The sequence below is a fragment of the Mobula hypostoma genome, chromosome 22 (genome assembly GCF_963921235.1).
Source record: "Mobula hypostoma chromosome 22, sMobHyp1.1, whole genome shotgun sequence".
NCBI classification, from domain to species: Eukaryota; Metazoa; Chordata; class Chondrichthyes; order Myliobatiformes; family Myliobatidae; genus Mobula; species Mobula hypostoma.
This window is the reverse complement of record NC_086118.1, coordinates 32,301,817-32,328,632: the sequence shown is the minus strand read 5'-3', so window position 1 is coordinate 32,328,632 and position 26,816 is coordinate 32,301,817. Positions and strand designations below refer to the sequence as shown.

General features: G+C 38.6%; 1 protein-coding gene across 13 annotated transcripts in view; it reads right to left on the bottom strand.

The window, feature by feature from the left end:
- The window catches only part of rbfox3a (RNA binding fox-1 homolog 3a), a 1,578,835-nt gene that overhangs the window by 1,101,132 nt on the left and 450,887 nt on the right, over positions 1 to 26,816 (bottom strand). For 12 of the 13 annotated variants that reach the window (XM_063074393.1, XM_063074392.1, XM_063074398.1 and 9 more), the window contains one exon: positions 15,547 to 15,595. The gene's annotated coding sequence lies outside the window, so the exon portion shown is untranslated. Of the gene's footprint in view, positions 1 to 15,546; positions 15,596 to 15,892; positions 16,016 to 26,816 lie in introns of those variants that run through there. The other variant, XM_063074394.1, reaches the window with a different exon arrangement.

Sequence of the window (26,816 nt, the reverse complement as noted above, 5' to 3'; positions counted from 1 at the left end):
AACAGGAGCTCAAGATGTTCAGAAAGCATAAAGAAAACTCTTGCTTGGAAATTCCAGAAAACGTAACAGTGAACATATTCTCAAGGTGTGGGGTGGGACTGGGATAAACAAACATGGAATGAGAGCATCTGGGAGGAAAGTATTAATATAGGTGTCTGGAAAAGTCATAGAAAATATATGTTAATAATGTTACTCAGACTTACGACAATCTTTCAAGTATGAACCAAGTTCATTATTACAAAAAAGATTTGTCTTAATAAGATTTTTTTCAGGCAGACAATTGAACTCAGCTGAATGATGGAAGCAATTGAAAAAAAAAACAGAATGTTTTCAATGCCTACCTAAAAGATTACCATGTTAATATTAAGGATACATGTGGGGAAATAAATTTCACCATCCACGGTTCTATTAGTGTTCAAAACATTAGATTTATCTTCCTCACATGAACAACAACTTTGATGGCTGTTATCAACACAAATCCAAGGATGCTGTACTACATGTACCGTGGAAAGTTCCTGCCGAATGGTCTCAGCCCAAAACGTCGACTGTTATTTTTTTCCCTCAGATGCTGTCTGCCCTGCTGAGTTCCTCTAACATTTTGTGTGTGTTGCGTGGATTTCCGGCGTCTGCAGATTTTCTCTCATTTCTCCATACTGTGGGCTCTTTGAGATGATGGATGGGCAGCAGTCCTATAACGGAGATGGACTGAACACTTCTTCGCACCTTAGGAAATATCTTAAAGCATGTATGTACATTGAGGAGTCTGTTCATGTGGTAGGAAATGTGAAAAAGACTAATGCAGTATCCTTTAACAGTATCTGTCCCCCACTTTTCCTTCGCTACATCGACGACTGCATTGGCGCTGCTTCCTGCACGCATGCAGAACTCGTTGACTTTATTAACTTTGCCTCCAACTTTCACCCTGCCCTCAAGTTTACCTGGTCCATTTCCGACACCTCCCTCCCCTTTCTAGATCTTTCTGTCTCTGTCTCTGGAGACAGCTTATCCACTGATGTCTACTATAAGCCTACTGACTCTCACAGCTATCTGGACTATTCCTCTTCTCACCCTGTCTCTTGCAAAAACGCATTCCCCTTCTCGCAATTCCTCCGTCTCCGCTGCATCTGCTCTCAGGATGAGGCTTTTCATTCTAGGACGAGGGAGATGTCTTCATTTTTTAAAGAAAGGGGCTTCCCTTCCTCCACTATCAACTCTGCTCTTAAACTCATCTCCCCCATTTCACATACATCTGCTCTCACTCCATCCTCCCACCACCCCACTAGGAATAGGGTTCCCCTGGTCCTCACCTACCACCCCACCAGCCTCCGGGTCCAACATATTATTCTCCGTAACTTCCGCCACCTCCAACGGGATCCCACCACTAAGCATATCTTTCCCTCCCCCCCTCTCTCTGCATTCCGCAGGGATCGCTCCCTACACAAGTCCCTTGTCCATTCGTCCCCCCCATCCCTCCCCACTGATCTCCCTCCTGGCACTTATCCGTGTAAGCGGAACAAGTGCTACACATGCCCTTACACTTCCTCCCTTACCACCATTCAGGGCCCCAAACAGTCCTTCCAGGTGAGGCATCACTTCACCTGTGAGTCGACTGGGGTGATATACTGCATCCGGTGCTCCCGATGTGGCCTTTTATATATTGGTGAGACCCGACGCAGACTGGGAGACCGCTTTGCTGAACATCTACGCTCTGTCCGCCAGAGAAAGCAGGATCTCCCAGTGGCCACACATTTTAATTCCACATCCCATTCCCATTCTGACATGTCTATCCACGGCCTCCTCTACTGTAAAGATGAAGCCACACTCAGGTTGGAGGAACAACACGTTATATTCCGTATGGGTAGCCTCCAACCTGATGGCATGAACATTGACTTCTCTAACTTCCGCTAAGGCCCCACCTCCCCCTCGTACCCCATCTGTTACTCTTTTTTATGCACACATTCTTTCTCTCACTCTCCTTTTTCTCCCTCTGTCCCTCTGAATATACCTCTTGCCCATCCTCTGGGTCACCCCACCCCCCGTCTTTCTTCCCGGACCTCCTGTCCCATGATCCTCTCGTATCCCCTTCTGCCTATCACCTGTCCAGCTCTCGGCTCCATCCCTCCCCCTCCTGTCTTCTCCTATCATTTTGCATCTCCCCCTCCCCCTCCAGCTTTCAAATCCCTTACTCACTCTTCCTTCAGTTAGTCCTGACGAAGGGTCTCGGCCTGAAACGTCAACTGCGCCTCTTCCTATAGATGCTGCCTGGCCTGCTGCGTTCACCAGCAACTTTGATGTGTGTTGCTTGAATTTCCAGCATCTGCAGAATTCCTGTTGTTATCCTTTAACACAAGCTTCTTAGAATATCAATTATAAGGTATACATTTCAAAATCCTGTTACAGTATTATAATTTTTGTTAATCATTTATCTTTGCACTTTAAGAATCATTCAGAAACTGAGGCTTTGACCTTAAAAAGCAAGTTTGATGCAAGAAAAATGATCTGCACTTTCTTTTTAATTGACAGCTTCTGTCTGATTGTTGACAACTGACTTGTAACCAATTCTTTTCTAATCTCATGGAGCAAAATCCTGATGTTTCAAAAATCATTCCGTTTCTGTGTTTTGTAAGGAAATCTTTGCAAACAGAGAGCATGTGAAATTAAATTATTTACTTTCGATCACATTGGTTGCAATTATTTTTGTTGTCACTTCACCTGTCAGTTGTAATTTCTCTCTGTGAAATCTCTAGCTTAGAAATAGTCCCATACACAAAAAGGGCTGTGCTGTGGATCAACGTGTGATGTCACTTGGGAAATCTGGCCCCACTACAATATTCCATTGCACACAGAGATGCTCAAATGAAATACCATTTTGGAGCTACGCCACAAGACCACAGCTGGGGGGAGGCACTGTAGTGAAGGTAGGCTGTGGTAGGGCACATTTAGAGATTTAAAAAAAAGGGTACTGAGGAGTGGGTTGGTGTTTAATGTTGGAACTGATGAGGACTGGGTGACACAGTAGTGTAGAGGCTAGCACAATTGTTTTAACGTGCCATTAATCGTCGATCTCGGTTCAATTCTCTGCATTGTCTATAAGCAGGTTATACTGTACATTCTCCATGTGACCACAAGGTTCTTCCTGATGTGTAGTTTTGTATACATCTAAAGGGTGAGTGAGTTGTGTGCATGCTACGTTGGCACCATTAGTGTGACCCTTGGACTATGTTGGTCAATGATGCAAATTGACACATTTCACTGGATGTTTTGATGTTTCAATGTACATGTGACAAATAAAGCTAATCTTTCCTCTTTCTTTCTGTCTGGGCAGGTTTGCAATAGCAGGGACTGAGGAAGACCTGCAGAAAGCTTTGTCAAGTTAGGTGGAATGAGGTAGCTCACAATTCTAAATTGCTTTACATGGTACACAAACTTCACAATCTTTGAAAGGAGCCTTTGCAACTATATGCTTGTTTTATCCCCCTGAACATAATCAACAATTGTGCACATTCAGTAGTCAGCAGCAAATGAGCAAAACTAAAGAAAGAAGTATTTATTTTTATAGGTGCAAGTTTATTGCCCCTGCGATAGCATGAAGTATTCATGTAGAAGGTCAATCACATAATAGAAATCCCCAGAGCCAGTGACGAGGATATTCAAATCTCATAGTTCATGTAATAATTTACTCAGTTTCATCACATTGCCAGACAAATTTGCTGGTTCTGCATGATACAAGGCCCATCAATTTTATTGAATATTATAGGCTACAATGAATTTTATCAACTTTTAGCTTCTCTAGGTGGAAGTAGATGGTGTCCATTTGTATCTGAAAGAATACAACTCACTCTTTAGAGAACAACTTTTTTGTTTTAACCAAACTGCTCTTGTTGTACAAAGACATTCCTTGACCATGCAGGCTATGACGAAACCCTAAAAAATAAGAACTTTCCATATCAAGGTAATCATTTCTCAGCAAAGAGAAATTTATCAGTACAGCCTGAGACATGCTTAGGAAAAGAGAATTCAAAAACTGAGATCCAAAACATGGCAGTAAACAAATTCTCTACCAGGTAGCAGTAATACCTGTTCTTCTATATATATAGCTCTACAGTTATCCAATATCCCTACTGACAATGGGGACATCAGATAACTGTAATACCACCAAAGTCTACATTGGCAGGACAAGAGTATAATCATCTTCCTCTCACATCCCAATGACTTTGTTGGCTCTGACGGGCAAGTTACATTGTTTACCTGCCCAATTCTAGACTCATAAAACAGATACCCTTCCCTGAGCTTCATCACGAAGAGAAATCACCAGGTGTACACTTCAAGATTTACCAGTACCTCAAGCTTGCGATCAATCAAGGAAGATCTGAAAAACCACTGAGAAGCAGGTGTTCAGAAACAAAGAAACCAAACGAACACAATACCTCATCCCATATTACCTACCAACCTATCCGAGCAAGCATCCCTTGCTCAGCCAGAGTGGAACCAAGTTGCCCTCAATTTCTAAGGAAATGATCAGGAAGTAGAGGTAAGAAAATGCTGCCAAGTAAGAGCATTAAGGAAACATAACTATTTGAAAATCTACCTCCCAAATAGTCAATGGTAAATGGGGTGTTGATGCATTGAAGGGAAATTTAAATTATTAGGGAAATGAAAAAGGTAACATTGTAAGCTACTTGTCTATACAGTAAACATAAATCATGGAATCCTTAATTTGAAGGACCATATACACCTGAAGCATCTAAAATAAAATTATACTCCTCCATACTACATTAACTATACATTATCAATATTGCTAAATTGCAATTTAAGGTTTGTGCAAATGTCTTCTTTTTAACGGTTTAATGTCAGCTCTGCAAGGCACCTCTAACTTCTTTCTCTTGCATCTTACCAACTTTACGTGTTTAGTGGTTCTTCTGTATCTGGGTCAAATGCATTGAGACTCACACCAGTTCTCAAGAGGAGAACTTTAGCTAACACATTTATACCAGCTCATTTCAGTGCCAAAGAAGAAGCCACAAATTATCAGGTGTACTGTTCTTCAGAATGCTTCACTAAATATATCAATTCCACTGGAAGCAAAAATCATAAAAGCATAAAGCAAAAAATTCTCCCACGTTCTTTCCTCAAACATGATAATGGATTTCTCCCTCTACGAGGACATTACAAGGTAGTGGGATGGATGCAAATCATTATGCTCGAACTATTATATTAATTATAAATTTATACTGTAGAGAAGGCTTGATAGACTAGATGGTCATTTTCTGCCAATAAATTTCCTATGCTTGAATGTACCTGAAAACAGGCTGACTAAAGGCTTTTAACATCTTTACTAATTCTGAGATGTCGTTGAAGCAGTTTGACTGGTGTATTTTCCCACATTATGATTCACTGCACTTCAATGAAGTAATTTGCTACTTCAAGTGCTCTCTGACTTCAATAACGGAGAAATATTGTATATAACATGGAAGTGTTTCAGTTTTTTTGTTAAACTTTTTTTGTTTTCTTATCTGCATTTCAGGGCTAATCCATTACCTCAATTGCAATTACTTACTCCTGAACTGAACTTTTGAGCTATGTACCAACTGTGAACCACTATTATGAAGAAGACCACAAATAAAACAATTACCAGCCTAATTCTGCAGTAAATGTAACAGCAAGGCTATCAAAATTCATCACTATTAAAGAATAAATAGAACAGCAACTTCCATCCAGAGCACATGTACAGCTGAAGATAGAAATTGGGAAATCACAGAATGCAAGAACTTCACAGTAGTGACATCTCATCAAAAACACGACCAAAAAATAGCAAGTTCATGAACTTGTATTTACATTGGTTTATACTTAATGTGCCAGAAGTTGTTCCAGACTAATCTATTCCAATGCATGAAAACTCTTAACAAAATACTATGTCTTAATTACTGCTCAATAATCAGTAATTACCTCTCTGACACTGAAAAGAGATGCTGCAAATGTAAGATTTCATTCATGCAGACCCAAATTGTTCTTGGATATTTAACAGAAAAACAAACTATTTCTCCCCATTTCCATCTCTTTTTTAATCACATATATCTCTTCCCCTCCTCCCCCTCTCCAGTTATATTTTCTGTAAATGATGGGTATTGAAATAATCATTTTAGCTTATACTTCTTGATTCAGAAGTACGGCTTCTGGATTTTAACCCATAGGTGAATTCCATATAATCATAACTTTTAAAAGTTGTGAAAGCCAGAAGTAATTCTTTAAGCTTTTAACCAGTTTCATTTCAGTTGCTTCTTTCTTTGTTTTTTTTTGCCCATAAGTAGCCTGACTTACAAGCTACAGCCCTGGAAGATGGAAAACGCAAGAAGCACAATGTCATGCTGAGATCATTACGTCTAAGCACGTGATAGATACATGGGTCCCAAAGTTGTCCACTGGAGCAGATGGCAACTGAGGGTGCAGTCAAGCTGAGAAGAGATATGGTTTTACCTGGGAGTTCATTGGGCTTGGCGGAAATGTCTGCATCTCCCTGCCCATAACTGGTGCTGAAAAGGCCCTTTGCTCTTAGGTTCACCCCGTTTTACACCCTGAGGTTAAAAGTAGATTTTAATGGATGATCCAGCCTCAACTAAAAGACTGATTCATTGCCCTTGAACACAAGTCCACTTAAGTTGGAACAGCATGGGTTGGATTCTTCTACTCTTTTCATTTTAACTTTGAATCTGACTTGAACCCATCCATTTTTGAAATTAAATTCACTATCTCTTCAGAAATTCAGCAATCTAATGTATTATGGAGATACATACACACTTACCCTGCTTGCACCAGAAGGGGTCCAATGTGAAGGTCTATCTGACAGATTATTATTTTAATTGGCAAGTTATGGTGGAAAACAAACAGACACTCCTGTGGGAAATTGTATCTGCATTGAATGGTTGATGATTTTCTTTCACAATCGCACTATAAACTTAAAAAACTTGTTCATTCCAAATGTGATGAAATGATATATATTTAGGATGTAATCAGGATAAGCTTTCTTCAGAAAATCTTTAAAATGCATCAAAGGCTGCCAAACCAACTTTTATTAAAGTTTATTTGCAAACATCACATTTGATGCAGAAAATTTTCCTTTTTGTACAAATTGTACTCTGAACACGCAAGGTGAAAATTAAGTCTTCTGGCCTGAACTTGCAGTAGTTTACAGAAGTCCTCACAACTAGTTCCATCAGTGCTTTTTATGCTTAACTCCAAGTCACGGTTCATAATGAAGGTGGTTTATTGCATAACTTACTGGTAGTGTTGAAAACTGTGCATAGCTATCATTCACAACAAAATACTTAATTGGAAAAACACACACTCACATCAAAGAAACACTGCTACTAATTAATTCAAGAGACCAAAATGTTTGGTTCATTGAAGTGAGAATAATTCAGACTTTTTTAAGTACTGCTGACACTACTCAATAAGATTGAAAATTCAATAGAGTCAACCATAAGGAACCTGGCAATAAAATTATTATTAAGCCACCCAGTGCTGGAGAGAATTGATTGATCTTCTGTATCCTTTATTATCAAAAATCACATTAAAAATGTATCTCATACTTGACAATTATGATAGCTCATATTAGTAACCAGAAGAAAATTAACAGTAGATGAACACACTGAAATGCTGGATCAAGAGCTAAATGGTGAGCACAAGTGAGGGGAGGCAGTTAAAAAGTTCCTTAAATAATCCACATACGCAAACTGCTGAAGGAACTCAGCAAGTCAGGCGGCATTTATGGAGGGGAATAAAGAGTCTACATTTCAGGCTGAAACCCTTCATCAGGACCTCAGCCCGAAATGTCAACTGTTTATCTCCCTCCATAAATGCTGCCTGACTTGCTTAGTTCCTTCTGCATTTGGTGCATTGCTGAAGACTTCCAGCATCTGCAGAGTCTCAAGTGTTCCGCTAATCTGTTACCCACAACTCTACAGCAGTTAATAACTGCCAGATAGGTACAGATGCACAGCCCCTTGTAGTTTGTTAGCCCATCACAAACCTCGGCCAGATTTACTTAATCTGCTCAAACACTTAGCCCATCTGGACTGGTTTAAAGTAAATCCTCAGGTGTCTAATTACAGTCGCTTGTGTCATATATGTTGCAGGCAACAGACAATTAAATTAAGCTGGAATGTAAAAATATATGGATAGATTCTTGAAATTGTATAATCAAAGTAATGTTTGAGAGTATTCACTGACAAGATGATAACCTCGATGCCATTAAGTAGACAGTTCTGAAGAGAATGAAGTATTAATCCAGATTCATCAACAATAAAATGAAGGAAGTTCTCTAGACTTCAATTAATCAATGGAATGTGGTCTTATTTTCTGGATATAAATCCACCATGAAGGAACACCATGCATTATCATAAATATTCAACAGGATCTCATAAATAAGGAGAACTTTGCAGATGCAATGCAGATCTGACGAACGAACACTGAATGTCATTGTGTCATTTTTCATTTTAGCGTACTAGATATCATTATTACCTGAAGTTTCCATGTTGAACCTCCACTTTCAGAATTTGCACTTCAATATTGAATGCAAGGGGTACATCAGTCATCGGGAATAGTCCTATTTAATAAACAAAAATCTGACCAAGTTTTCACATTGGGACCAATGGGCCCAATCAGATTATTTCATAGTTTTTATGCTCTGCAAGGATGAAGCCATTCTCGCCTGAAAGCCATAAGAGCATCTGAACCAGAAAAAATGGAATAGGACACTTGGCTCCTCAAGCCTATTCCAAAATTCTATATCATGGCTGATTGATCTGAGCATAAACTCAACTTAGCCTTCCTGCCTACCCTCAGGTATTATTTCATCCCTTTTATTTGCCTGAAGCTGCCTTAAAAATGTTCAAAGGCTCTGCCTCCACCTCACTTTTAGGAAAAGACTCCAAGGACCTGTAACCTTGTTGGAGAGATTTTTCAGCCTCGTCCCTGTCTTAAAATGATGATGCTTTTTTTTTAAACACCAGATTTTTAAGCCTGTTGATTAGTACCAAGGGGATAACTGTGTTGAATGCCAAGCTAGAATTGATGTGGAGGTAGGCAAATTGCAGTGGGTCCAGGTACTTACGCAGACAGGAGCTAATTCTAACTGTAACCAACCTCTCAAAGCACTTCATCACAGTAGATGTATTTGTTTTGGCTTATAGTTATTAAGACAGATCTCCCTGCTCTTCTTGGAAATATGTTTGGAGACTCGCAAATTTATGAGTAGCCCAGAGTAATTTATAAAGATTACTAGGTCTTGGGGGCATCAGGTGACGTCTGCATCAAGGATTCCTCTCCTCCTACCTCACTAGACCCTACAGAGGGAAAGGCATCCAACGCAGTGACTGATGTGTTAACTCTAGCCATCTCTCACCAAAGCAGAAGAGGAGGAATAGTCCTAGTCCCCGCATTCACCAAATATTAAACAAGCAGCAAATCACTATTTTTGTTTAATAGCTCTTGAATTTTATTATAGATGTCAGCTATACTTAGGCTTGATAGTTCTACTAAAACTATAATTATGCCTAACATGTAACAAATATACCAAACAATATAATAAAATTCTTACATATTTACCAAATGTTTAAAATTACTTAAAATGGAAAATCCATCAACTTAGAAGGAACCAAATAGTAGACATAATATGGTTGCCAATTTATAAACCTTGATAAGTAATGGACACAAAGCTATTACTCCCTGATTATAAAATATCCAATACAGGAAGGCTTGGTAAAATCAGCAGTTATCCTGATGTGGACACTGTGACAGACACAGAGGTTAAAGAAAATGCGTCCGGCATTTATAAGCTCTTTAAGCAATGAATACTTGGAAAGTATCTCAAGCTAGCTCAAAGTTGTTCAAGGCGCCACATAAATCGATGTTGTTGTTGCCAAGGGTGAAAACTAAAGTTTATCAGGGCCAATAAAACACAAGTGACGTTGAATAACGTGTCGGAGTGCAGAAGGCACACTTTGATTGTTTTGATGAAGTGCGAGGAGTGCTTATTACTCTTTCAAGTAAACACTCAGAAGGAACGTGAAGTGTTGTAGTACGTGAAGTGTTGTAGTCTTTGTAACATGACACACCTGTGAGGGCTGCAGAGGATGGAGAGTTCAATGCTAAACTTTGGCTCTGACAGTCAAAAACATTTTAACAAAATAAATTAAAAAATTAAATAGAGAATATTTAAACATTGTAATTATTTTTTCTAAAACATAGTTAAAATATTTAAATAATTAAAATCATTAAGCAAGTCATGTTTCTTTTAAACAGAAACCTTCTTCCCATATCCCTAGTGGAATCAGGGAAGTTATGGATCCTGTACTGGATCTACCCTGGTATATAACCACATCGGCCAATTCCCAGCTGGAGGATCTTGGTAAGAGTCAGTCCCGCCGCTGGACTCCATATTTAAAGTGTAACATATGAACTGGTGCAGCAACAACTGTTAGTTTGGTGCCTGAAAGCCCCAGATTCTGAACTTTTTTTTTAATGTGAAAATTGTCAGACTAAGCATTTAATGACCATGCTACACTTGGATATTTCCATTTACCATTGTCCAAATATCATTATCTTGTCGTGGTGGAGAAGCTTGTGAGTTCCCGAGATCCTAAGAGTGATGTCATGTAGAATTTAACCATCTGGCGCTTAGCTTCTGGTAGGGTCATCCACAGTGGTGAGATCAAGGGGGACAAAGAATGATCCAACTCAGACCTCAACAGTGGAGCTGACAGAAGATAATGGCATATCACAGCAGTAGTGATTGCGAAAGAAGGCTTCCCAGTCCCTAGTTATCTTGCATTCAATGCCACTGAACCCAGACACTGATTTGTCACGGAACATGTGAGAGCTGCCCATGCATCAGCCTCCCCACATTAAATAAAGTCATGCACAGATGTTCTCCATTAAGGGAATCCACTCTAAGAGTTTTATTTAACCAAGGTGCCAATCTGAGTTGCGAGGGATAATGATAAAATTTTCTTACAGAGGTTGGGAACATAAGTTATGCTCAGTACACACTTAAACAATTCCTTTACATGTTTTATTTAATCAATTCACATGCCTTGAAACAGCTTATACACACTCCAATAAACAAACCATTCACAACCACCACTCTCGCTCCCAAAAGCTGGTTATCCTCATGCTCTGTCGGAGAATTAGTGTCTGAGTTTTACCATTTTAGAAGAGCAACCAGATTTTTTGAAGAGTTACAAAGTGGGATTCACCAGTCTACCTCCTCCCCATGCATCCAGAACAACAGAAATTAAAGAAAGGAAACAATTGCTACCATAGATCAAAAGCATGGAAATATCACTGGATCTGGAAGGATCAAATGATCCTTAGGAAAAAGGCGATTAAAAAAAACCATCACAGAATGCCTGAATAGTCAGGATTACCTGAAATTCTTTTGTTGATAAACCCTGGAGTTTTATTTACTGAGGTGCCACCATTTACCTTTTCTCCTCCATCAAGAGGTATAGAATTGAATTAAGAATTGAAAATACACATGGACTAAGATGTTAACTGTCCTGTGCTATCACCAGTGGGATCATCAGTTGATCTGCCACCTGTCTTCAAGAGTTTTGGCCCACTTATGATCAAGACTCCCTCAAGGTAGTGGGCCAGCAGTTCTAAAGCACCACCTCCCACTAGTGAGCTTAAAAACTTGGCATCTGCAGGTGTCTATGCAACTACTGAAGGGTTTGCAAAAGATGTATACACTGACTATCTGCCCCTCTGGACATACTTGGTCCACACCCAAGCTGATCCTGTCTCTGCTGCCTCAGCTACAGCCCTGCTGGTCAGATTCAAACCTAAAGCTGCGTATACCTTGTGAAAAGTCTAAAGGACTCAAAGTAAACAGAAGAAGTAAGTGGCTCAAGTCCTTGTGTTGAAATAGCCAAAAATGAATATGAAATAAAACAGGGACTGACTGTCGATTCAGCCAATACAGATCAGCAGTGGGTTATTGAAGTACTTAGACCTGAGAGCAAAGAGACTGCAAGCATCTTGAATCAAATTGCTCTGGTCAGACCATGCCCTGTCAGTAATGCATGTACTGGTCTTTACAATACTGTGGGGGTGGCTGGGCAGGAATATTCAAAAACCGTTTAGCTCCCTACACGAGAAAGCATTGTGAATTCCATCATGTCAGTTGAATTGAGAATCGAAATGAAATGAAAGGTAAAGGTTGATTGGAAAGCCCTGAGCTAATTAGGCTGGAAAGGACTGATCTAAAAGATGACTTTTTTGAATCATTTGGTAGAGTCAAAGGAGAGGAAAGGTAAAAACTGAAAAATATTCTATTATAATATTATTACCTGACAATGTTTGAAAATTCGACAAGTGGATGCACTGGAGCAGAAAACCACTAGATCCAATAGACTGTGTGAATTAAGGTGGACTCAAAAAATCCCATTAGATTTAGGAAGATTAAACCTAATTAATTTAATCTTATTAGAACTGGGTTCTATTTGGATCCTAAACCTAACGGAGGTCTTATAATTAAACAGCAGTTGGATAATAATGAAGTGGTTTAGAGGATACATCACACAATATTTTCAGACTTATCAATAAAAGGATAAAAGCCAGGCTGACTTTGCAACTCAGACTGTGCAGTACTGCACCTTCCCTGCCCTGCAGAGAGCAGCAAAAAGTATAACTATTGAAGAATATTTATTCAAATCTGATCCATCAACCCTTCAGCATTCAATAGAAAGCTGGGATTGAAGTGATGTATCCAATGCAGCTGAAGTCCCCAAGAAAATACCTCTAGTTAATTACATAGATTCGTGAACTAACGGCAGACTACCCATGGGAGAAGTGAACACTTTCACCAACAGAAAATCAAGTCCATCCCTGCAAAACTGTGGATATGAAATCCACTCTGTGGATCACAACACCAATCATTGCCCAAAACAAAAGATGCTTGCAGCACTCCTCAGCTTGTATGAAAGTTCTGCTACAAAATCCAAACTTGCAATGTTGACTTTGCTAAATAAGATAACTAACACCAACTCAAATCTGTCAGAATATTGTTATACTGCATTGCTGTTTAAGGTTATCCAGTTAAAATATTTTTTTATATGTTCACTGAGGTAACGTTATTCTACTCTGATCAAGTATATAAGCTTTAACGTTGTTTATTGACCTACTTTAAACTGTTAATATGATGAAATGTTAGGTATTCAAGAGTGATTGAATTTTTACTACAAACACTTGGAAGCCAACGTTTAGACCAAAAGCCAAGTAGAATTGGTATATAGAATTCCTGGGTAATATTCTGTTATCTGCAATACAGCAGCAATATTATCATCAATTATATTCATATCCAACTTCAAAAAAAAGACATAATTTCTAACTTTAAATGACCAATAAAAAACTTACAACAATAAAAATAACACTAGAATTCCTGTATTTCATCCCATCCTTAAACAATAAGATTCAATCGAACAGTGGATGTGAGAAATCATATCCCATCCACCCAATAGATTCTGATCCAAATGGTAAGTCCACAAGTCTTCTTGAAATTACTCACTGACATACACTTATTAGAAAAGGCCATGGTGGAGAGACAGATGCCTCCCTGATTAGAAATGAACAGAAATTTGAATTGGAATCACAGCCAAGTATGATACAGCTTCCACATAGACATGCCCAGAGAACCTTTTCAAAAATACACTTTGTTGAATGGACTTTAATCATGCTTGATCTTTCAGCCCCTTGGAGAGTATGGCATGGTCACCACTGTAAGCAGTTTGAGTTGAAGTTAACCATTAGGGTAAAGTTGGTGTTTTCTAAATATCACCTAATCCCTATAATGTATTTTTGTCTCTATATTTCACTTGGTGTGATAAAAATATATATAAACACAAGAAAGTCTACCGATGCTGGAAATTCAAAGCAACACCCACAAAATGCTAGAGGAACTCAGCAGGTCAGGAAATATATATGGAAATGAATAAACAGTCAATGTTTCAGGCCGAAGCCCTTCTTCAAGACTGGAAAGGAAGGGGGAAGACGCTGGAATAAAAAAAAGGAAGTTGGATAGTTAGAAGGTGATAGGTAAAGCCAAGTAGATGGGAAAAATAAAGGGTGAGAGAGGAAGGAACTTGATTGGAGAGGGCAGCGAGCCATGAGAGAAAGGCAAGGAAGAGGATACCCAAGAGTTCCTCCAGCATTTTGTGCGTGTTGCTTAAAATTACACATTTTTCTGCAAGTCAATTCTGTTGGAAAGAGCTAATGAAGAACTAAGTGAAGTGCAGAAGAGATGAAAATTCAGTAATCAAATGGAAGGAAATAAAAGCTAGAAGAAACTTTACACACTTAATATGTTATGAGAGTATTGGGCTCCACTGTGCTACTATTTATACCAGAATCAGTTATATGTCTTTCTCAATTTTATACTCATAGGATTTGCAAGTACAGTGCACATGCACATCAACACAGGAAAATACAAAATGCACCTTAAATTAAGCAATCAAACTTTAGCAATTAAAAAATGCATTTGACATCTGCATTGAATATGACCAAAATAGTTTTTGACTATTTTTTTCTTTAGATCTTTTAAGTTTAATAATTGGTAATTCAGAATAAGTGACTGATGAAACGCAAACATTCTCATTCTATGCACATATGAATGTATTATCATCTTCCTCCTCTTATTTCTAACTCGGGGAAATCCATTTATTCCAATCCTATTCTATCTGGACTTATCTCTACCTTCTTATCTGTAATCGATTTGAATTCATCTCCACCTCTATTTCTGGCCAAAGCTCTTTGCATCTGAGCCTTTTCAATATCATATCCATTGGATGAGAAATAACATAAGGAGAATAAATTCATCTGGATTTAGCAAGAAAGAGTTAAGCCCATGGTGCAACAGATACGAACAGAATTTCAATAAGCAGAAAGCAGATTCAGACAAAGTAATGAATATCTGAGGTACAGCAGAGGTTAACCTTATGAACTTGGTCAAGTATTGTCCCATCTTTGATATATTCATCCTATTATCAGTCAACTCCCTGTAAGAACAATCTACTTAATTCTCAGTCAGAATGACAATGTCAAACAGGAGCAGCTAATACTGTAAATAAAATATTGTTACCATAGAAACAGGTAAAAATAGATTAAGTAGCTCATCTCTGACAAAGATATACGTATATTAGCAAATTAACACTACCTCTCCAAAGCATTTAGTCTATTATTCTTTTATAACCACATCATAAGTAATGAACAAAATAAAAAAAATCAAAATAAAGCTCTTTTGCAATAAAGGCAGTCAATGATTTTTTAAAATGCAAATTAACCAGAACATGCTGTTTCAAATACAACAACATTGCGATTCAGGATAGAACATACATTTTGTTTAAAAAAAAAGAACTACATTGTATAATAGCCACATTGTTAACCATCGCTGGCAAGTTCCCAATAACATTCCAGCACACTGCCCAGAAAACTCCACATTCACACTGCGAGAGACAGATTTCTCATGTAAATATTTAGTATTAACATACTCACAGCAGGGATTGTCTTTGTCCACACTCTAGTTCCACTCTGTCTTACAGTCCTACAAATGAGAAGCACATCAGTGAGAAGGCTACCTACGCATAAACATTCACATAAGAAAAAAAGCTTTGCTTATACCAGTATGAAAACGAACACTTCTGTATGCTAAAATGTAATTACAGTCCATTATACAGGGTACAATTACACATCTATCTAATTTGCTACAATTATAATAACGTTTGCAAGACAAATACATTTTCCAACCACAGTTAAACGATAATAATGATTAGTGTGTGAGATGTCAAGATATTACATTCCAGACCCGATCCTCAATGAAAACACATCCCCTAAATCTCACCATCTCTAAATTAGAAGCCAATATTCCAGTAGCACTAAAATGATTGCGACATTTTCACTTTCCTCTCTGTTTTGTATCTATTCCAGGCATATTTTGTCATTAATAGGCTGCTGTCGATTCATCTGTACTGAACATCACTGTCATACAAAATCCAGTTTTGCAACAATTTTCAGGTAAACTCAAAAATCTTTGGACTGAGGGCCTCGAACCTTGAACCTCAATAAATTATATATATATATATCTTTTCATTAAGAAGGACATCAAATCCATAAGGAAAATACAACATTTCAAGGCAGCTTTCTTTAAAAAAATGAATCATCATTCATGCAATGTGTCTCCTTAAAGACAGTATCTGAAAATTTTTTTAATGCCGTAATTCAATAAATTCAATTTATTCAAGTGTGCCATGATCTGGAATTTATTGTGACTTCAGTTGCAGGAGGGGTCAAAGTAGAATGGGGGAAAAGAGCATAAATTAAAGAGCTGCAACTACTTATGAGTCAAAGCCAACTAGACTTAGATCAAGATGCAGGATAAGTTTCCAAAGTTGTGTATCACTATCAATTTTATACTATGATGGACTAAACATCCCTTCATATCTAACAATGAATTTATGATATTCTGTGAAAAGTATAATTGCAAAATGTTAAGTGGGCTATAATTATTTCAGCTGAATGGATTACTGATGTTGGAAAATTCAGTGAGGCTTTTTTTTGTTAATATTTCTTTAAAAATACATCATAAGGGTCATAGCTGAGAATGCTTCGCATTGTGGATTAAGTTTTTATCTACAGAAGAACTTGCCCATGATTTACCACAATCAACACACTTTGCTAGAACTTCACAATTACTGTATTATGATTATATTACCCAATTGCAGATATATCTTTTGTTTATCAGTAAGCCAACTATTTTGCATGCACAAGCAAGTTATCACTAAGTGTTATCAATACCTTTGAAAACTTACTGGGATAACCTGCAGATAATCTCTCTTTTATAGTTTATTTTGACAGATTTCCTCCCCAATCAAATAATGAGTATGATACTTGTGTATTTTGTAATTTTGTCCTAGTTTTGAAATCTTGCCTTACCCAATTATTCATTCGTTGTTGCACATTAATTTTTCATATGGACTTTTTCATTTTCTTGCCAAACTCTGAACCATTTTGCCCTGGAATTTTCTGATTTTTGTTGAATGCCCATTATCAGTGACAGGAGGGGTAAGATTCAGACACTTATCCCAGGGAGAGAGGCTGTAATTGCCCAAATATATTGTCTTCAAAGTTTAATACAAAATACTGCAGAAGTAAAATGCTGTGTCCCAGTCCCGTTTCAAATACAAAGAAATCAAGGTACTTAAACTCAGAGGACAAAAGAGATATATATCTAACATTACATCGTTATACAATGTTAATGAGTGATAACTACTTCTGCACATCCAAATGTACTAACAACGTCAGGAAAGGAGAATCGTCCACCACCAGTACGCATTGTCTGTCACAGTAGTTCTGACAAGACACCAGCAGAGAGCAGTATCATTCTTTTCTAAGTTGTTCCAGCCAATTCTGAGAACTAAAAACAACTATGTGGCAATCAATTTATAGCGAGTGTGCTTTGCAAGGATGTCAGTTTAACATCTGTCAGCAAAGACCTACAGAGGAGCACCATAAAATATTGTTACGCACTTGCTCTGCTGAGGAAATAAGGACTGTGTGCCATTTCCATTGAAATTACCTCTCCAGAATTGCCTCCTCAAAATATGATATGAACCAGTGGCATGATCATGGGTAAAAATTGCAACATATAAGCAAGAAAATCAAATTTTGAGGAAAAGATGCCATAGTGATTTAATGTGTCAAAGTTGCTCATACAGCAAGAACCATTCTAATAACATGAATGATACCATTATATACACAAGAAATAAAAATCGAATTCTGGAATTCTGCTCAATGCCTTATTTTCGGTGTTTTACTCCAACATTGCTTAAAGATATCAAGCTTTTAAAATTGTTTAACCCTCAATGCTGCATACTCCTCAAATTAACCAGGGTTGTACAGTTGTGCCTGGAGAGTTCCCTGGATAACAAAGGTGGAGTGATGCCAGAGGTTGGAAATGAGCTGAGACTTTCCGAGGAGGAACACTGAGCGCCGCTGTATGGGGCATAGTCACAGGAAAACGGCATCCATCATCAAGGATCCCCAACCATCCAGGCCGTGCTCTCTTCTCGGTGCTGCCATCAGGAAGGAGGTGTAGAAGCCTCAGGGCCCGCAACACTGGGCTCCAAAGCAGTAATACCCCTCAACCTTCAGGCTCTTGAACCTGAGGGGATAACTTCACGCAGCCCAATGCTGAACTGTTCTCCCATCTTATGGGCTCACTTTCAAGGACGCTTTATCTCATGTTCGCGATGCTTATTATTTATTTTTCTTTCTTTTTTGTAATTCACAGTCCATTGTTTATTGCACATTGTTTGTTTGTGTTGTGTGTGTTTTTTTCATTGATTCTATTGTGTTTCTTTGTATTTACTGTGTATGCTCGCAGGAAAATGAATCTCATGGTTGTAAATGGTGACATATATGTGCTTTGATAAAAAATTTACTTTGAACTTTGAAAAGAGTCAAATTTGGTGAACACTTGATTGGGATCAGTATAATCATCATAAGGAACAACACTACTACAATATCATAGCGACCTTGGCCTGGTGGTTCCGGCAGATAGTCTGCTGTTGAACTTCCATGGGGGGGGGCAGGGAAAGGTAGAGGGTGGGTGTGAACCTAAAAGAAGCAGGAGATGGAATAATAAAGGTAGGAATGCAGGGCATGAGCGGAAGAGAGAGAGATAATTGTCAGGAAAAAGGAGAATAATTCCTTTTCACTCTGAAGGTGGGTCAATCTTTCAATAAGTGGCTCTTGATCATAAATTAAGTATCATGAAAGCTGCAGAATATGAGAAGTGGCAGCTTGAGAAAGCTGAACAGGGTACAAGTGTTACCATGTTAAGAATATGCGTGTAGAATACAAAGCAGTACACAAGCAATAAAGGTTATTTGAGAGTTTGAGAACTAATGATGTCTCTGGGTTGCACACACATAGGGATGGTAGTCATACTTCTTCACCACATTCTCAACAGTGGGAAGATAATTTTCAACATTAGACCTGAACACCTATGAACCAAAGTCAGTACCCATTCTCGGCTCTATCAGAAGGATCAGCAACTGTTTGCTGCAATGTGCATGCTCAGGATATCTGACATCTAAATCATCCCAGCAACTTTCCTTTGAAATCACGTATGTAGTCTCAGGGATCAGAGACCCCGTCTTTAGAAACTGTGCTCGCAAATAACACAAATTAAATATTTTTTTCTTTTGCAATCATATTTTTTCCAATAATGCACCTGCAGGCAATACATAATGAATTGGCATCTGATCAGTTTGGTATCCAGAAATTACAATCGTTGATATTGTATATAGAATCACAGCACAAAAACAACCTACTCAGGCCAATCAATCCATGCTAGCATTACTGGTCTATTTACGCCATCCTTTCTTCCATCAGATTCATCAGTGAAATCCTCTATATCCTTCTCTCTCACATGCTTGTCCAGCTCCCTTTAAATATAATTATACTATTTACATCAGCCATTCACATGGCTGCAAGTTTCCTATCCTCATCACACTTTGGTTAAACACTTCCTATATTACTCCTATTGGATTTCTTGAAACAAACTCATATAGATGTCCTCTACGTTCCAAGCCTATACCAGTATCACTCCCTAACTTTTCCTACACTACATCAATAACTGCATTGCTGCCGCTTCCTCCACCTATGCTGAGCTTGTTGCCTTCATCTACTTCGACTCCAACTTGCACCCTGCCCTCAAATTTACCTGGTCTATTTCCAATACCTTCCTCCCCTTTCTCTATCTCTGGAGACTGTTATCTACTGATATCTTTTATAAACCCACTGGTTCTCACAGCTAGTTGGACTATACCTCTTCCCACCCTGTCACTTGTAAAACTGCCATCCCCTTCTCTCAGTACCCCCATCTCTGCTGTATCTGCTCTCAGGATGAGGCTTTTCAATCCAGAACTAGTGAGAAGCCCTCCTTCAAAGAAAGGGGCTTTCCTTCTTCCACCATCATTTCTGTCCTCACCCACATCTCTTCCATTTTGTGCTTATCTGCCCTGAGCGCATCCTCCTGCCATCCCACCAGGGACAGGGCCCCTCTTGTCCTCAGCTACCACCCCACTAGCCTCCACATCCAGCACATAATTCTCCATAATTTCCACCATCTCCAAACGGGATCTCACCACCAGGCACATCTTTCCCCCACCACCCACCCCCCAATTTCTGCTTTCTGCAGGGATCGTTCCCTACATGACCCCCCTTGTCCACCGACATTTGTGGCAAAGATGAGAGATATGCTTTGCTTCACGGAGAATGGTAAATGGACCATGTCTGTTCCAATTTCATTATACAAAATTATAAACTAGCCATTTTGTTCTTCTCCAAACTCCGTGATTTAAAAGTTAACGGGCTCAAAACTGCATTGAACTGGTTTATGAATCTCTCATTTTTGAGCAATAGATAAAATATAGGCAGGAACAGGAGTAAAGTTTGAAGTCTATTTTTCCCCTCACTAGAGAAACAGACTAAATATTCCACTTTCGCTCAATGTCTCTCATCTGTCACTATGCTGTCATACTATATTCACTCAGTTATTTTTCTCTCAAATAATATTCCAGTAAAGAACATGCAGCATCGCTTCTTGCCTCAGTTAATAAGCAGACTGCCATGTGATCATAATGTCCATACAACCAAGGTACTGATTTCCCAGTTGACAGTGCATTTTCATGGGGTCAGATAGCCCTCAGACTGGTCTATCAGAGGCAGACAAATGATCCAAGTATATCTGTTTCAGTATGTGAAAAACAATAGAAAAAGTTTGCTCAGGTCATTATTTTAATAAATTCTGAGTATCTCAACAAATCAGAATTGTCCACTTTAATGTTCCCTACTCCTTCATCTACTGGAAGCATCATTTGTTTTTGATTACTTCAGGTATTTCTGGTGAAATTTAGAATGTCACAGCTGTTTTTTTTTATTTGAGTGCCTTTACTTAAAACAACCTTATTGCAGTTTTGGAAACACATAGATTGCATGCAAACTGACAGATTTGGAACTGTTATATTCACCTTGATAATTATCCACACTGTATTTACAGAAGTTATTTGACTGCATTCAAGTCACATATTAAAAGGGTTCAGACAAGTCTTGAACCACAATCCACTGGAATATTTGCCAAGTCTTCCGCATAATATTTCTAGTAATGAAACAGCAAGGCAAAGGCAAGCGGTGTAATCCATAATGTGCCATAAAGGTAGAAAAAAATACTTCAATAATAAATGCTGAAGTTCAATATTGAATGCAATTTAGTGGTAATTAATTTAAAAGATAAACACTAAATCAGATGTTATGTTTTAATCAAATACAAAATATATCAGAATCATTGATTGAACATAAATTGAATAAGTGGGACTAAGTGACAGTATAAAATATCGTAGGACTGAGAGATGGTTTCAGGATTAAGACGTGACTGACACTCATTTTAAAGAAAATTGTTAGTAGTCATAACTATGACTGCATTCTTCCTGTTACTTACTTTTCTCATGCCAGTTTCTGAAAATTAAAATGCCATACCTGAAAATCCTCTGGCACTTGTTTCGGTGTTCTGTACAATATAATTTTATCTAGAGTATGTCATTTCTATGATTTCTAACCACATCCTTTGTACATAAAATGCAACAAGATATTGATACAACTGTGAATATGCAATGATATTAATGAGTTTACTACCTAACTCTGGCATCATTCATATGATCCATTTTTGTGCCATGCATTTTGACATTATAGACCTCATCTAGGGGAGAGGATCTTAACCAAAGGTTTAAGATGTGACCCTGTGGTAATTAAAAGTCTCAATCCAACTAATTTTGACCAATGTCCTCCATAAGCTTTTGTTTCTCTTTCAATGCTTCCCCAATCATCTTCTTGGTAACTCCATCTTTCTGTCTGAAGATCCTATCTTTCTCAACCTCCTCCTTGAAATCTCCCTCACAATCTTTCAATTTCTTTACTATTCCATGATCAATACTAATTTTTCCCTATTCGAGGACCCTCACCTCCAACAGACTACGCAGAACTTTGGCTTTAACTTTGGTTCCAAAATCTCCCGCCAATTCTAATTTTCACCCCCTCAAGCCAATCTCAAGTCTTCTTTTATCATCTACTCCAACACCTGCAATCCTCTCACCCATGACAGTTTGCTGCCCCACTCCTTCCATTCACAGCACTTTCTCAATACTGAACCTCCCCCTCTCACCTTCTCCACAATCCGCTTGACAGCAACCTTATCCTAATATCCTCCACCATGGGTAACAGAGCAAAAGTCTTTTTGCATGATTTTGCACCCTGATGACATGTGCATTGAAGACGTTCGTGGCCCAGAAATTAAGGAAGATGATTCTCTTGTGAATTGGTATGAGATATTATACATATTTACTAGAGTTTAGAAGATTGAGGGGTAATCTAGTCGAGAAATACTACATGATAAAGAATTGTCAATACAACAGAGACAGAGAAACTACTTTCCCTGTGCAAGAATCTAAAACAAATGGCAAAGTCTTAAAGTCATTTAGAGTAAAATCAGGAGCACTTTGCTACTCAAAAGATAATGGAAACTTGGAACCATTTTGCTTAAAGCCTGGATGCTGAATAAACTTGAGAGAAAATGATATATCTTTGTATGATAAAAGTATCAAAATATATTGATAAAAGGAAGATAAATAGCTGACGACCATGAATTAAGGAGAGAATTGGCTTCTGTTCCACTTCTCAAAGTTTACATCAGAAGGACTGAAGTCAACAGAAAAGAACGAAGTTGAAGTTTCAGAGTAAATTTATTATCAAAGTACGTATACAGTTTGTCACCTTGAGATTTATTTCCTTGTAGGCATTCTTTTATTAAAGATTAACTTGATTTATCACACGCACGTTGAAACAAGAAAGCATACATTGAAATATATCATTTGGATCAGATCATAATCAGTTAGGATTTTGCTGGGTAGCCCGCAAGTGTTGCCACTCTTCTACACCAACATAGCAGGCACACGACTCACTAACTTTAACCATGTGATTTTGGAACGAGGGTGGAAACTGGAACACGATGAGATGATGAGGAGGACGTACAAATTCCTTACAGGCAGTGGTGGGTATTGAACCCTCACTGGTGATCGATGCTACTGCAGAGCAATGCGCTAACCGCTACGCTACCGTGCCATTAATCAGAATAACAAGACAAGATATTTTCCGATTGCACTACTTCAGCATTCGTTGATTTCTTGCCAAATGGAATTCTGCCTAAAGTTGTTTTGCTGGAAAATAAATGATATTACAGTGTAAGAGTTCCAAAAATATCATCCATCAGATAGCTTGATGCAATAAAGAAAAAATTAATCTCAGTTATTTTAAAATATCTACAATTGTAAAAAATATTAATATATTTTTGTATGCACTTCAGTAGAAACTCATGCAAGGCCAAGGCAGTCACAATAAGCCAGATTACATGCAGAGAGAAAATCAGGCCATTCTTTGCCAGCATTCAGCCACTGTCCATTACAACTGCACACTCTACATGAGCTTAGCCAAATTCAGAAGATTTATCCATGCTAAATTGTTATAATCTTGCTGGAGAAACAATAAATTATTATGATTGTGCTTAATTGCTTACACCACTGCTACTTAGAGTCTTACTTGGACAGGTGCATAGATCAGAAAGACTTATGAACTACAGGCTGGAAAACTGAATTAACTAATTGGTGGCATCATGGACCAACTGGTTCAAAGGTCCTGCTTCTGTGCTGCATAACTCTGACTTCAGACTCATCCACTCTGGAAATACAAATATTATAAACTTCATGGGTCTTCGCTAGATATTCTCTCAGATCAGAGTCAGTGCTCATTCCCCCTGGATACTGGAACAAGTTTTGTTAATTGATACCTGATTCAGTGATAGCACTAATCGGGAATTATAGCACTAACCCCTACTATGTTGAGTGGTTAGAATGACCTTGGAACCAGATGTGCTGCCCTGCCTCTGAGGAAGGCAAACTGAAAAATCCTGAGGTAATAGGAAAGGAAACTGCTCAGACCCCTCTCAACTGTATGGAAGATTGGCCTGAAACAGTATGTCCAAGGTGTGGCATGAATGAAGTACCATCTCCATTGACTGTACCATCAGAAGGCACACTGCCATGCTCTTGAATATAGACTGAAACATTGATAAACAAACCATGTAAAACCATGTAACAATTACAGCATGGAAACAGGCCATCTTGGCCCTTCCAGTCCGTGCCGAACTCTTACTCTCACCTAGTCCCACCGACCTGCACTCAGCCCATAACCCACCATTCCTTTCCTGTCCATATAGCAGTCCTATTTAACTTTAAACAACAACATCGAACCTGTCTCAACCACTTCTGCTGGAAGCTCGTTCCACACAGCTACCACTCTCTGAGTAAAGAAGTTCCCCCTCACATTACCCCTAAACTTTTGCCCCTTAACTCTCAACTCATGTCCTCTTGGTTGAATCTCCCCCATTCTCAATGGAAAAAGCCTATCCACGTCAACTCTATCAATCCCCCTCATAATTTTAGTGTAACTATAAAAGTAAGAAAAGAGCTTGATGGTCAGTCCAACCAGGAACCATATTAAATTTTATGATAACACTGGATTTATCATCCAACTACTTTTGAAGGTTCCAATGTGCCTACATTTCACATTTATATATTCCCCTATTTTAGTCACCATCAGTAAATTTCCATCAACTTTAGCCATTTCTGGAAATATACAGGAAATACAATGTCTCCAGAAAACTAGTATTTCTAAATAGTTTGGTGCTTTACAGAGCTTAATATTTTACTGCTGGAAGGAAAATGCTGGAACTGCACAGCATGTGAGGCAGCATCTGCAGCAGACGACATGACGTTTCAGGTTGAGCATCAACCAGGTCAGGTGAGTGGAAGTGTGCAGGAAGTTCATGTAGTGGGCAGAATCTATCATAATCCAGAATGTGAACTCTTTCCATCATCACAAGTGCCACCTGATTTCCTGATTCTAATGAGTCTGATTTATCTTATAAAATAATAAAGTTCATTCAGAGCCAGATTGTTGGACATTGAGGAAGATACATGGCCAGTAGATCATACTTATATTTTGTTTTATATTGAGTACAGCTTCTTAGGAGATGGCATTAACAATCAAATCTCCAAGCACAGCAGTTTTGTCTAGTCTCGATTATGTGACTTCCATTCCAAATTCCCTCTAAACATGTGCTACCATCCTTCAAAGCACTTCCATTAGCTTACTTGAATAAATTTATACTGAGAACTTGAAAACAAATAGATGTTCCAACTATTTAAACTAAGTTAGAAAATGTAACAATTTACAATTTAAAATCACAAATTGTTTTGTTTATTACCCACAATACATGCTGAAAGCAGCTTTGCAATGTTCAAATATGCTTTTTTTTTGCAGAAAATTACATCAGATAACGTTAACAGTTCCATGTACTGAAATGAAAAGGTACAATTTATGCTCAGTTTTGGAAAATAAGTGTGTTTCCCCTACCAATGTCAACCACAGAACAACATTCAATGAAGTTACTTCTATGTATAAAGTTTAAACAGGCAAAGCAAAATAATACCAACTAAGTGCCGGATAGGCAGTTCAAAATGAAATACGATTTAAGAAAATGAGAAATTGAAAACCTATTCTATAATGTCTGGATCACCTGTGGTGTAGCAATTGCATGCCAAATTCAAGGATATACTTTACAAGCAACACACATAAAAATGCTGGTGAACGCAGCAGGCCAGGTAGCAACTATAGGAAGAGGTACGGTCAATGTTTCGGGCCGAGACATCAACTGTACCTCTTCCTATAGATGCTGCCTGGCTTGCTACATTCACACGCATTTTTATGTGTGTTGCTTGAAATTCCAGCATCTGCAGATTTCCTCATATATACTTTACAAGCTTCCTCTATGATTCTATTTGTGCATTCATCCCTCCCCACTAATCCCCCTGCCGGCACTTATCCCTGCAAGTGGCCAAAGTGCTACACCTACCCATTTATCTCCTTCCTCACCTCCATTCAGGGCTCCAAACAGTCATTCAGGTGAGGCAATACTTCACCAGTGTACCTGCTGAAGTTATCTATTGTGCCTAGTGCTCCTGACAAGGCCCCCTCTGCATTGGTGAGACCCATTGTAAATTGGGGGATCACTTTGTCAAGCCCCCCTGTTCCATCCACCAAAAGCAGAACTTTCTGGTAGCCAAACATTTTAATTCCCATTCCACATGTTGGTCCATGGCCTCCACTTGTGCCATGATGAGGCCACCCTTAGGACAGAGGACCAACACCTTATATGCCATCTGGGAAGCCTCCAACCTGCTGGCATGAACATTGGTTTCTCTTCCCAGTAAAAAAAAACCCTTCACCCTCCCCTCTTCCTCTATTCCCCACTCTGGCCTCATATCTCTTCTCACCTACCTATCACCTCCCCATGGTTCCCCACCTCCTTCTCCCTTTCTTCTATAGTTCATTCTCCTATCATATCAGATTCTTTCCTCTCCAGACCTGTAGCTTTCCTACCTATCTAGCTTCACCTTCCCTCTCCCCACCTTTTCATTCTGGCATTATCCCCCTTCCTTTCCATTCCTGAAGAAGGATCTCGGCCCGAAATGTCAGCTGTTTATTCAATTCCGGATTTGCTATCGGGTCTGCTGAGCTTCTCCGCATTTTGTGTGTGTTACTTCACAAGTATGACTGTCTTTGGAAATCAATGTTAATGGGAGAGGGGGCTG